Source organism: Otolemur garnettii, unplaced genomic scaffold, assembly GCF_000181295.1.
Source record: "Otolemur garnettii isolate 467f Iridium unplaced genomic scaffold, OtoGar3 scaffold00025, whole genome shotgun sequence".
NCBI lineage: Eukaryota > Metazoa > Chordata > Mammalia > Primates > Galagidae > Otolemur > Otolemur garnettii.
The window spans coordinates 11,084,347-11,098,997 of record NW_003852420.1 but is presented as its reverse complement, the minus strand read 5'-3'; positions in this window follow the sequence as shown (position 1 = coordinate 11,098,997).

Sequence of the window (14,651 nt, the reverse complement as noted above, 5' to 3'; positions counted from 1 at the left end):
AAGTTCCTCCTCCACCAAAGAGCCTTGCGAATTGGCCACCACTTGCCAATACTTCAGCTATGATGCTCGATTTGATCATCCTTTGCCTCAGAAGAGGTAGACAGGAGCCAAGTTCCCAGTCTGGCTCCGAGGGAGCTGGTAACTGATGTGTCTGGATTGGTTAGAATCAACTCAAATTAAGAATGTGTGTGTTTGCCCTTGGGTTAGATTTTGTTTGTTTTTTAAAAAAAGAATCTGGGAAAATGACCAAGAATTCTATTTAAAAAAAAAACAAAAACAACTTTTCCTAAAGGGGCACCACAAACCTGGTTCTCACAGCACAGAAAAATGACACTGTAGGTAGTATGTTTTCCCACTGATTTTGTCCTCTGATGAACAAAGTATAAAAATGCTACCTCTCCCTCCATTTTTGTGTATGTGGGGTTTCCATGGGGAGGAATTTGCCCTGCTGTCTTTCTTTGCTTCTCTGGGTGTAATGAAAACAATCTTTGCTTTTCTCTTGGGCCCTTAAATCAGCACCTTCCCTGATGCACTGCAGATGTGTTGGTTTTACAAATAAAAAAGGGGATGTCAGATCATTGACCCAGGAAAATGTAACCTGGAATGCCAAGGCTGTGGAGGAAGGAGGGACTGATGGGCCCCTGTGAGTGAAAGCTCTCAGGGCCACAGGATGCCTGACCCTGGAATGGCCAGAGCCAGTTGTACTGATGCCAAACTCCAAGCCCAGAAAGCAATGGGGAGGTGAAGCAAAGGTCAAAGCAGGATCAGAAAGGCCAGGAAGGCCTGAAGAGGGGAAGAACGGTGAGCACCACACAAGGCCAAGGTGGGCTTAATTTCCGCTCAAGAGGAAGAAAAAAGACCTGAAGGTAAGGGGTCCAAGCGAAGAGGACCTCAGGGCCAGACCAGGGAGAGAAGCCTGGTGCCTGAACAGTGCCACAGCTGCTCTGCCAAGGTTCGCAATTAATGGGGGTCCTTGGCAATCCTTTATTCAAGTTCAATCTCTGTCAAGTGATAGAGCAGGGTAGGTGGCTGCTCTGAGGCCGGGACCCTCTGAGGGTCAATGTCACCCTGAAGTATGCCAGAGGCATCCAATTGCCACCTGTGACCATTCTCCACCCTGCTCCCTTTCGGAGCTGCATCCACGGGGACACAAACCTGAGAGCAGCTTCCCTGAGGCCATTCTGGTGTGGTCACTTCCCACCCCTCCTGCCCAGGCCCTATTTTTCTGTGTTGACAGGATTTGGGCAAATAAAAAGATCCTGTTCTTATGGATCAGTAGGATTAATATTGTTAAAATGTCCATACTACCAAAGTGATATACAGATTTGATGTGATCCCTAGTAAAATTCCAATGGTAATTTTCACAAAAATAGAAAAAAGTTCTAAAATTCATAGGAAACCACAAAAGGCCCCAAATATCCAAAGCAATCTTGAGAAAGAAGAACAAAACTGGAGGTATCACGAATCCTGATTTCAAATTGTATTGCAAAGTTATAGTAATCAAAACAGTATGGAACAGGCATAAAAACAGACACAGGCCAGTAGAACAGAATTGAGACCCCAGAAGTACATCCACACATAGATATTGCAAAGGTACCACGGATACACAATGGGAAAATGGTAGTCTGTGCAACAAATGTTGATGGGAAAACTGGATATTCATATGCAAAAAAAAAAAAAAATGAAATTGGACCTGTATCTTACACCACTCACAAAAATTAAATCCAAGTGGATTAAAGACTTGGATAGAAGACCCAAAACTTTAAAACTGTTAGGAGGAAACAGGGAAAAACTTCTTGACATTGATCTTCACAATGATTTTTTGGATATGACCCCCAAAGGACAGACAATATAAGAAAAAATATAAGTGGGAATATGTCAAACTAAAATGTTTCTGCACAGCAAAGGAAACAATCAACTAAATGAAAAGGCAATCTCTGGAATGGGAGAATCTATTTACAACCCATATATCTGACGGGTGTTAATATCCAAAACATATAAGGAGCTCATAAAACTCAATAGCAAATGGGGGGAATCCCCAGATAATTAGATTAAAAATGGGTAAAGGGAAGAGACATCTCTCCAAAGACACACAAATGGCCAACAGGCACACGAAAAGGTGCCCAGCACCACTAATTATCAGAGAAATACAAGTTAAACCACAATGAGATTTTAGCTCACACTTGTTAGGATGGCAATTGCTGAAAAGACAAGAGTCAGGTGTTGTCAAGGGTGTGGAAGAAAGGGAACCCGTACACATTGTCTGTGGGAAGGTAAATTGGCACAGCCCTTATGGAAAACAGTATATGTAATCCTCAAAAAATTAAAAATAGGACTAACCCCCATATGATCCAGCAGTCCCAGTTCTGGATACATATCCAAAAGAATAGAAATGAGTATCTTAAAGAGAGAACTGCACCCGGATGTCCCTTGCAGCACTATTCACAATATCCAAGATATGGCAAAAAGCCAAGTGCCCATCAGTGGATGAATAGATAAAGAATATGTGATTGTTTATATGGTGGAATATTATTCTGCAATTAGAAAGAAGGAAATCCTATCATTTGTAACAACATGGAAAAACCTTGACAGCATTAAGATAAGTGAAATAAGTCAGAGGAAGAAAGATAAATACCATATCAGCGCACTTTTATGTGGAATCTGAAAAAGTCAACGCTGTAGAAACAGAGTAGAATTAGAATGTTGGTTGCCAGGGGCTGGGAGAAGGGGAAATGCAAGCTGTCGATCAAATGTTACAAACTTTCAGTTACAAGACAAATAAGTTCTGGGACTCTGACATACAGCATGTTGACTATAGTTAATAATACTCTATTGCAGGCGTCCTCAAACTACAGCCTGTGGGCCACATGCAGCCCTCCTAGGACATTTTTCTGGCCCGCCCAGTGTTTTTGTCTCCACTGCCTGTCCTGCTTAGCAGCCGACTCGTCTTGGGGCCCACAGTCTGGCCCTCCAATGGTCTGAGGAACAGTGAACTGGCCCCCTGTTTAAAAAGTTTGAGGACCCCTGCTCAATTGCATACTTGAAATGTTGATCTTAAATGTTCTCAGCACACACACAGATAATATGTTAATTAGGATTTGTGGCAATCACTTCACAAGGTATACACATATCAAAATAACATGTCGTACATGACAAGGACATTCAATTTTTATTTGTCAATTATATTTCAATAAAGCTGGTGGGAGAATGGTTAAACGAGAGGAAATTAACTTACCAGGTTTTTTTTTTTTTTGTTAAAGCTATATAAATCGACCTTGCTTTATCTTATTTTATAGAAGAAATATTGATATGCCAGCATCAAGACTTTTAATAAAAAATCTTTAAATATTTTTAAAGATTAAAATTAATTACCTGCACTGACGTCCCTTATCCCTGAAGCGACAAAGAACCATCTCAACCATTAGTCTTCTGGGTCTGAGGAACACAAAGCTTCTACAAGCAGAGCGTTGGATGTGATGTGATGACAGGTCTATACACCTGTGTGATTGTGAGTGGTGTTGTCTGTGTGTGCACGTGGGTGTACGCATGCACACACACGCACAGCCACATGCAGTGGTTGCCTCTGTCTCTAGGGTTGGAAGTTATTTTTGTTTTCTAGGTTACATTTTTTTCTTCACTGCCTTAATTTCTTTGCAGTAACTGTTACTTTTATAATCATAAACAAATAAAGCTATTTCCATTTTGAAAAACATAGATGGTAAATTCTTGGCCAACAAATTTATTCTTTTATTTTCATCTCTGTGTTTATGGATAGCCGAAATTTCCACGTAGCTGGGCAGTGCCCAAGATACTCAGCCGTAATCAGCTTCTCAATCCTCTCTCTGTTCCAGGGACTTTTTTTGGTTTCTCTGACCCGGGTCAGGGGCTCTGCCCCCCTCCCTACAACTCTCTCAAACATCTCATAAACTATCACAGGCGTTTCATAATTTTTAGTAACGTGCATCTCCTTGGGTTTGGGATGTCCTGAGCCTTTGAGCCTAGCTCCTAGACAAAGAAATGGTGAGGTTATAATTTAGCTCATTCCAATTTCATGCCCACGCAGACGTAACAACAACTCTCAAAGGCCTCCAGTCTTTTTTATTCTCTTTCAAATGAACAGATCTTGCTTCGAATTTTACCAGGGGAAAAAAAATTCTCTCTGTGTGTTAAGCTTTAAATCGCCTTATTCTTTTTCCTAAGGAAAAATAAAAAACTTGTTTCTATTTTATATTGTGTCTTTTCTTCTGAGTTGTGTCCCCTAGCTAAGCCTTCTCAAACCCTCTAGAATCATCTGAGGATTTAGAAGTGCAGATTCTGATTCAGTAGGTCTGGGGCAGAGTCTGAAACTCGGCGTTTCTGAATACAGTGAGAACAAAGCTGCTGGTCCAGAGAGGCTGCAGCTCACACAAAGGCGTGTAGAAGGTAAAAGCAGGTACAATAGTGTACTCGGACGGCCTGGATCTTTCATACCCCTTTAGCTCTTGCAGCTCTGTCTTTAGACAGCTATAAATGGAGCACTTAATGCCTGCTGTTATTTTAATACTGATAAGTAAATGAAAACACACAACTGAAGAGGTGGGGTTACTAACATGTCATCACTCCCAGGTATCTGATCTTTGGGCTTTCTTGGAATACTTACCCCTCTGCTTATCCCTCCCAATATCTGCTTCGGGGCCGTGTGCCTGCTTCATCTGCATGGTCCAGGAGATTTACAGAGCTTTCTCTGGAGCCTGGCGTCACTGGGTCAAATCCAAGTGTTATCATTCATTTGCTGCCCACGCTGTGAGACCCTGAGCACACTGCTCAGTCCTCTGATTCTTGTAGGCCAAAGGAGGTGAATAAAACTCACCCTCCCCCTTGACTGCGATACTTAAGTGAGACCCTGGCCTAGAGCAGGTTGATTCACAAGTGACAGTTATTAATGCTGATAATGCTTGTGATCCTACCTTGTCTCTAAAGCAGTGGTTCTCAACCTGTGGGTCGCGACCCACAGGAACCGTATTAAAGGGCCGTGGCATTAGGAAGGTTGAGAACCACTGCTCTAAAGTCTTAAGCAACCACATGGGCACAGTGTCTCACCCTATCACCTCTTCTAGGATAATGTCAGGCCCTGAAACCCCTTCTAACCAACTCACACTCCCATCGTCTTATCTCCACCAATCTTGACCTTCATGTTAACATGGGACCCAGGGACAGCTGCATACCAAGCTTGAGCAGAACACTCACAGACTACTTTGAGCCTGGCTTAATCTCTACCCAATTAGCAACCAGAACTGCTTAGTTACTTGAAGAAAAGAAGAACCCCAAACCCTAAAACTATTGCTAAGAATTGCATATGAAAGTGGATATCCAGTAACTTGGGATGCTGCAGTGCTAAATTCCTTATTTGCTTAAAAAAATGATTATTTATTCATTGCAACTGAGTTGTTGCCATTTTAATTGGATGAACTGATTCTCTTGTTGTCATCTCTGTGTTTATGGATAGCCGAAATTAAAATGTAACTGGGCAGAATGACAACAAACGTGCCTGAGATAGGCAGCTGTAATCAACTTGAAGCCAGGGGTTGCACATAGCTTTCACCTGGAATGCCAACTCTGCTTAACTAAGTGTTGTTTGGTAATGATTGTCTGGCGTATGGTGAGGGTGTTAAGAAAGATTCTGCAGCTGTTTCTGTGTGGACAGGAAGGAATAACTGATCCTGTAGCAATGTCACCATGGGAAAGCTATTCCTGCTTCAAACCATACCGTGTTTTTTTTTTTTTTGAGGGGGGTGGGAAGATGTTACCATATTTTGCCAATATAAGGCACACTGTTTTGCCCAAATTTTTGAGGGAAAAAATAAGGATGTGCATTATACTTGAGTAGTACTAATTCCATCTCTACATAAATGTTTGTGATTATTTTATTTATGCTTATGGATTAAAAGCGTAACTGTATGTTAAAAAATAAATGCTGGAATTCCTTTATAATATACAAAACAAGTACTAAATATAGGCAAATAAAAATCTGGATTAAAACATTAAAACAAGTTTTTTTTTCCCTGAAAAGTTTGGGCCAACACGTGGGTGTGCTTATAAATGGGAGCACATTATACAAAGCAGAATTCGAGGTATTTATTCTTTCCTTACCTTCCTCATTTAATTTTATCTTGATCTTATAAGATATTGGTAGAAATTTCAACTTCCTGGATCAATTTTGTAAATGTCACATCCTAGATTTAAAGTTAAATTTTAAATTGAATGGCAAAGTCCCAGGAGTGGAAGAACTAATTTTCATGCCAACGTTCAGAATCAATCATTGTTTACTCATTGAGCCTCTACCTACTCGATGTCAGATGGGCCCTGTGCGAGACGCCCTCTCAAGTCATCCTGAGAGTATCAGCCTCCCGGCAGTTCTTCATTGCCTAGCTACAAAGCACAGGTGAATGTAGACAGGGCTTGTTATTCTGACTTGTTGAAGTTTTCATTCCGAGGCCTTCCTTGTACACACATTTAATTACATTTGTATCTTTTTCTCTAATTAATCAATCTGCATCGTGTCAGTGATTTTTCCAGCAAACCTTGAGGGTGGGGAGGGGAGCTTTGTTCATCTCTCTCTCTCTTTCCCAGCGCTCCTCCTGACACCAGCTAAGGGACCCGTCCTGAGTTATCTCATTAGCATAACAAAGACTACCTCTTAGGAAATTTCAAGGAGTTTTGAAGCTCTGTGGCAGGAACCAGGGATACAGAAGAGATACATCATTTATTACTCCACAATCATCATAAACAAAATTATAGTGAAACAATGCTATTTTGTTTTATTAAAATTGGGGGGACTTGGAACACTTAGAGGGAGGCCATCACGTACGTTGCTGGTAAGAGGTTAAGGTCATCAAAACCTCTATTATGGAAGCAACTTGGAAATGTATGCTGAGTCTTAAAACTCTCATACTCTTTCCCGATAACCCCATAATTTGGAATCTATGAGAGGGAAGCATTCAGAAATACATAGAGATATTTATCTGCAAGGACATTTGTCACAGTGTTATTTATCACACACACAAAAAAGGAAAATATAAAAATTAAGTGATAAGAGAGAGGAAGAATAAATCACAGCAATGACACAATGAAAGAATATGCATCTATTAAAAGTGTTAGGTAGATAGCAATTGAGACTCCCCTAAGGGACAAAGCAGGTGCCTTGCCTTGAAGCTGCTTTGAGGGATTGTCCCACCTGGGAAGGACAAGGGTGACCCTATCTTGCAGCTAACCCACCTTAATCCTATTCCGAGCAACTGTCACACCTAGAAGAATGCCCCCTAGGCCAGGCAGCTCAGGCACAATAGGATTTGGAAAGTGACTTAGATTAGAGTAACCTAAGTCTAATTACAACGTTAATGACTGTCCATTAAAGTGGTTCCAAATGACCTCTGAAGGAGGACCCCACTGAGACGGTATAAAACAGGACTCCAGACCACAACCAGAGCCTTTAGTCATGACAAAGGGGCCGTTCATTGTCTATGATGAACATATTTTGCTTTGCAAACCTACGTCTTGCTCTTGATCTGTAAACACGTCTTTCTTTTCCTCAGTCAATCTTATTTCATGCTTGCCTTGCTTTTGGTGGGTCTGGTCATTTCTTGGCCACCAAGAACTGAGAAGAGAGACAACTGAATCCCTATAAAAGTATTCCCCCGATGACAAACGAGAGAGGGACAAGTTTAAGCATACAAGAAAGCCAGACGAACAAAATTTCAAGATCTATACATTATCGACTAGAATATCAATAGGAACTAGTTATGGGAGGTAAAATTGTAGGTGATATTATTTTTTAATATTTTTCTGTGATTTCCATAATAATAACATTATTTTTATAGTCAGAGAAATGACATTGTAAAGAAAACACTCTTCACCTCCTCAGGACCTAACTGAATGCAACTGTGAATTATAATCACAAATTATTCTTTCTCATTCATTAAAGTACATCTGGCAGGACCTTAGCTTGGCACCAGCTCCTTCGACATCAATTTAAGAGAGCAGTTTATGGCTGAGAACAATAAAGCTTCCAATCTTTCCAAATTTCACATAAGTTTTCACAAGCTGTGCCTTTTCATAATTTGTTCAGAATTATGGAATTGCTGCCTGCTATCATGTCTGGCAGGCTCACAGGAATACGTGACAGCTGGTGTTCAGCAGAGCATGTCTCCTGCACCTGGGTCCCCTCCATCCTGCTTCGCTCTGGTGGGCTGGTAAAGGGTGGTCTCTGGGGCCCTAGATCCGCACCTAGGAATCCCTCGCTGTGAGCTCCTGTCTAGCTGCTTTAAAAGCCTTGGTATATTCCTGTCTTGCTGGAGTGTGTGCATTTCCAAGCCAGGGTTTTAAGGACAACTGTGTTCTCCCAACCCTCTGTAAGAGGTGAGCCACGTCTCCCCCACAAGATTGAGAGCTCCCCCCGAAAGAATGGTTTTTCTATTAAAGTAGGAGCTTCCTAAAGCATACCAGAATGCAACAGGCATTCCCTAAGGGAAGCAAGTGGGCCCTGCACTATATCGGGGTCCCACTTAACACCCACCAATATGGGGGGTACTAAGGGTGAGCAAGGGGAGTAGTCTGCATAAGTAGAGCCAGTAATGGGGTACATTGTGCATGACTCCAAAGTGCCAATAGGAGACAAATTTCCAATCCTGGCTTTTAGCAGATAACAAAAGGTGACTTGATTTTTATTTCATTTTATTGATTTATTTTTTTGTAGAGACAGAGTGTCACTTTATAGCCCTCAGTAGAGTGCCGTGGCATCACACAGCTCACAGAAACCTCCAACTCCTGGGCTCAGGCAATTCTCTTGCCTCAGCCTCCTGAGTAGCTGGGACTACAGATGCCTGCTGCAACACCCGGCTATTTTTTTGTTGCAGTTTGGTCGGGGCTGGGTTTGAACCACGCCACCCTTGGTATACGGGGCTGGCGCCCTACCCACTGAGCCACAGGTTCCTGGAAGCTGTAGGAGGTGGAGAGCTATAGCCTGTTGTTCTGCAGTTGAGACTTTCTGAGATGCTTTGACAAAGATGTTTCCAGCTTTTAGTGTGAGAGATTTGGGTTGGATCTGCTTCCTAAGCAAGCAAAAGCTAATCCTTTCTAGAACGGTCTTACGTTTTTTGTTTGCTTTATTTTGTTTTGTTGTTTTTAAGAGACAGGGCTTTGCTCTGTCACTCAGGCTGGAGGCTGCAGTGCAGAGGTGTAATCATAGTTCACTGCAGCCTCCAGCTCCTGGGCTCAAGCCCGGGTACACTGCTGTCTTCTAGCTCCATTTCACAGTATGTGCACTTCCAAACCAGACTCAAGTGATTAAGAACTTGTGATCCTCCTTCCCCAGCCTCCTGCGTAGCTGGGACTATAAGCATATGCCACCACATCCAACTAATTTTTAGTATTTTTTGGGATCTCGCTTTGTTCCTTTAGGCTGGTCTTGAACCTCTATCCTCAAGGGATCCTCCTGCCTCAGCCTCCCTAAGTGTTGAGATCACAGACATGAGTCACTCTGCTCTGATGGTCTTCTGGTGGTGACTAGATCTTCAGGGCACAGTGACACTGCCAGCCTGGCTATAGGAGGACCTCCTGCCTCTCCCAAGTGTTCCCAGGCTGAATCACACGTTGACTCTGCTCTTCCTTGTCCCCGCTTCTCCAGAGCCCACATTCTGTCCTGGAAGTCACATTGCTCTCCTCATATCACTGTTCCACACTGTCCCTTGCAAGGCTCTGTCATAAGGAACCCTGAGATAAAGCAACTTTTGAAACTTCCCTTTTGGATAGTGACAATGCATAATTGTTTACAAAAAGTTTGAAAAACTACAACAAAGAAGCATGTTTAACTGTTTACCTCAGTGTTCCCCCTCCCTTTTTTTTAACCATAGAATGCCCCTCAATTTTTTTTTTTGGATACCTAATATCTTCAATATTATACTTGGGGGAAATTCTGCCCGAATTTCTTTCTCTTCTGTTAAGTTTGGCTAAAATAGAATTACCTTTCAGCTGCTAAGGTGGTGTGTAGCTTCTGATGAAAACAAAGGTCTCTTAACCTTTAATTCTAAGTCAGCACTTACTGGGACAGGCCACTGGCCTGACACCGGACACCATCTTTCCCTGACATTCACTGGCGTCACAATACCTGATCCCAACAACCAGATTCCCTGTATCTTCCTTTTTGTGTTGTAAAATGATTTGAGTTGTTGGTAGGGTAAAACCTAAGACAGAAAAATCACTCCTTCGGAGTGGGGCAGGTACTTGGGGCTTAGGGTGATAAGAGAGAAACCAGAGAAGAATTTATAGAGTAAAGGCAGCCTAGGATAGGAGGGAAGAAAGGGGGCCTAATATAGTGGCAAGTAAACATTTTTTTTTTTTTTTGGCCAGGGCTGGGCTTGAAACCACCACCTCATGCATATGGGGCCGGCGCCCTACTCTTTGAGCCACAGACGCCACCAACATTTTTGACTATGCTTTGTTTTTTTATTTGTTTGTTTATTTAGGACAGTGATTTTCAACCAGGCACACTGGTGTGCTGTGAAAGGGTCTTAGGTGTGTTGTGAAAATTTTTAAAGATCATTAATTAAATTATTTTTGAAAGAAGTTTAAAGCACAGTAATTATATTCTTTTTTTTTTTACTTTTTTTTTTTGATCAACATAATTTAAGTGTGCCATGGAAGTTTAACTATAAGTTCAAGTGTGCTGTGAGAAAAAAAGATTGAAAAACACAGATTTAGGGGTTTGTTTTTGCTCTTATTACTTATGCCCTAGACCAGTGGTTCTCAACCTTCCTACTGCTGTGGCCCTTTATTTAATACAGCTCCTGTGGGTTGTGACCCACAGGTTGAGAACCGCTGCCCTAGACACAGCTATAGCGATGGGCCGTGTGTGATGTTGCCATTTCAGAAACAAGACTTTGGCAGAAGGACTCCAGTAACCTGCAGGAGTGGAGACGTTTGTGGACCGTGAGAACCAAGACGGCCAGAGCTGTGAGAACCTAGAGCAAAGGCAGGCTTTGCCATGAGGAGCACGGTGAGAAACAGGGAAGAGAACAGACCCTCTCCATGGTAACCTTGAGGTTGACCTCCTGAATCATTGAGCCAGAGCTGTAGGGCTCCCTGAATCCTACCATAATGGAACAAGGGCTGACCCAGCATCTGAGGCAGGGCTGGACCTGAAGTCGAGTTAGTGGCCTCATCTAGGAGAATTAAAAACTTGCAGTGGCACAAAGAGACCGTGACAATAAAGCTCACACCTCTTTCTAGAAAAGCTGCCAAAATCTTGTTTTCTGTCTGAGAGACATAATCTCAGTTTGTCCCTAGTACATAAGGGGGTCACCCTTCATTCTCCAAGAGGTTATATCAGTTATCTGCCACCACCATAATGCCACATAACAAACAACCACCAGACCTCAGTGACATTTCACAATACACATTCATCACTTATGCTTTTGGGATCAGCTGGGGTCAGCTGGGCAGCTCTGCTGATCTTGGCAGGGCTCGTTGTAGGGCTAGAGCTGGCTAGCTGTCAGCTGGTGAAGGCTGGCCTTGGCTGGGACAACAGGGACGATGAGATCTGTTCCCTGCAAGACTTCTCAAGGTCTAGGCTGGACACTGTCATGCTGTCACTTCTGCAGCATTCTGTTGATAAAACAAGTTGCACAGATGAGCCCAGATCCAAATGGTGGGGACCCAGACTCCACCCTTTTAGTGAGAGAAACTGAGAAGTTACGTGGCACAAAACTAGGGGGAGAGGTGAAGAATTAATGAATATTATCACAGTGGTAATATCCCCAATGCCCTCTTGCCTAATCTACCCCCCATTTAAAAAAATTAAAGCCTTGGGGGGCACCTGTGGCTCAAAGGAGTAGGCCGCCAGCCCCATATGCCAAAGGTGATGGGTTCAAACCCAGCCCATGGCCAAAAACTGCAAAAAAAAAAAAAAAAAAAAAAATTAAAGCCTTCGTTCTATAACTAGCGGTAAGATAAATGAGTGACAACCCGTGTGGCTGTAAAGTCCGTTATGCTTAGCCAGGGTGACTGTGAAATAAACAGTTTGCTTTAGAGGAAACATTTTGCCAGGTGGGGGTTCTTGTATGTCTTTCAAACCCGTCTGGGAAACTGGAGGGTAAAAACTGGTGCTTCTCCAGCACATACCCAATAAATATCATCTATAATCTGAAAAACAGAATTATGCAAACACTTCACTTCAGCATCACAATTCTGTGAGGTTGTCAGAGCTCTTAGAGAGATCGTCATTTCCCCCAGGGGGTGTGAGAGGCTAAGGCACTCCCTCCCCAGGTTTACTTTGTAGAAAAGGTAGTACCCAGAAAGGACCGCTGCCCTGGGATCCTCATGCCCTCCCAAAGTACTCCAGCCAGGCTGCACCTACTGGTCCCTGGAGCATCCTTGCCTACCCATTCTAACTGCAGCATGCAGACATCTGAGAATTCAGCCAAACCATTCCCTGGAGTGGCTGCCTCCTCTTCCTCTTCCATTGTGGACAGCAGATCCTCACAGAGCAAGGCTGTAGCTAGAGTTCTACTGGCCAAGGTAACAGCTTTGGGAGTTGGACAAATGCATGGGTTGAAGACCTCGCTTGTCTTCAGGAGACACTGATTTTGCTCTACTTGTTTTTCTGCCAGCTCCTTGTTATAACTATTTTGGCACATTTCCAAGAGATGCTAGGAGCACTCCAAAGGCAAAAAGTCAAAAAGGAAGTGAAATTCAACAGTGCAATCGACACTGTAATAGAGGATGCAGGGTGATGCCACCAAGCACCCTGCTCCAGCTGCAGTAGCTATGAAGCATCCCTGCTCATACCCCATGGGAAGAAACCCAAGAGTGAGAAAATCTGGGAACCTTTGGCCAGCAAAATAAAAATGTCACTACACTGTTATCAATGGCCTCTAATGAGAGGCAGGGTGAGGAAGTCAGGATGAGAGAATCACCGGGGGAGGCTTGCAGCAGTGACAGCCTGCTATTGCCACCCACAGACGTTCCTCTCAGGACTGTTTTGAGTCATAAAAACAAGCACAGGGCCCCTGCTAATAAACAGATGTAGCATTAGAACATTGATCTCCTAAGCCTCTTCTCTATTCATATGGTAACTCACTAATTAGGAAAATAAACATGTTCCTTGAAGAAGAATGTCTGGACTTTTCCATCACACATCCTTATGTACCTTCATTTCAACCTACTGAGTTTTCCATGCTTGCAACCGGTGGCACTCACTCTCATTTTGAGGTCTATTGAGAATCAAAATGTAATTCCCATGGGGAATTTGAAAACAACAACTCCTTGTCAAAATATATGGCTGGAGACAAATCAGTGAAAACAATACCCATAGCCATAGAGCAGACAAAACCATTAGTCATAAAAGGGAGTCAGTGTTTCCCCAGGACAGCTCAGTAGAGCTGGGCCAAGCCAAGGAAGACTTACTGAAGACTAGCGCATCCCCATAGGATGCTCGGTGATGATGGAAATGCTCAGTACCTGTGCTGCCCAGTATGGTAGCCATTAGCCACAGGTGGCTGTTGAGCACTTGAAATGTGGCTAGTGCAACTGAAGAACTCAACTGTTAGCTTTCTGAGATTTTCAATTAACTTTAATAGCTGCATATGGCCGGTGGCTACCATATTGGAGAGCTAGGGTCTTCCTTTCTTCTACTAACTTGCATTTTGTTCCATTGTGTTCACCAGTGTTTCTTGTGTCAACTTGAGCTGCTTGAAGTGCTTGGCTGTGCTCCCATCCCCTGTGGCAGGGGCCCAGGAATGCAGGATTGATAAAATAGTTGTCACTTTGGAGGCAGCCAGCCTGAGGGTACAAACCTCAACATGGGAAAATCTGGGACCAAGCATGTGGGTGCCTGGAGGCCAAGGTACTTGGACTCCTGGTGCAAAGGGAAAAGAGACGCCAAAAAGAGAGATTTCTTGATTTTTGGAGTCTGCCCTCATTGGAATGTGTCCTTTACAGACAGAAAAATGAGCTGGCCTTTTGAAGAAAGAGGAAGGAGGCGTTCGTAAGTGTGTTATCCTCACAGCCAGAAGAGAGGAAGAGAAATGAAGAGTGACTTGTAATTAGGGAGGTCAGCAGGGCCTCTCACAACCCTAAACGGGAGGGGTCAGAAAAGCTCTTCTCTCCCATGACTTTCTACTCCGAGAGAAGTGACCCCCTAGCTTTAAGATGATTTTTGTGCAAATATGCATAGTGTGTTTTTGATTAAGTATCAAAACAAAACAACGGAATTGTGGGAAAAACTTGGCCACCGCCTGAGGTGAATTCTAGGGTTCTGGGGCTTATGTGTCCAAGAGGCCAGGAGACCCATGTGAAGACCCTGTTGGATGGGAAGACAATTCTTACCTCTCAATAAATATTCAATGAGGGGGCACGTTTGGGGATGGGAGGCAACAGAAGGGAAGTGGATACGTAGTGGTACAACAAAGACTGTTAGCAGCATCCCCCATGCTGTGATGTCATCCAAAGGAATCTGATCAGTTTCCTGTCTGAAGATGTATTTGTGTGACAGCTGGTGGCTGAGGGGGCATGAAGCCTTTCTTCTTGGGGGAGATAGAGGTATAGAAGCAGTGTGTCTTGGATCCTTATTCATGCCCTTGAAACATTGCTGATTTCAACATGGCTCCAAGGAGCACCCA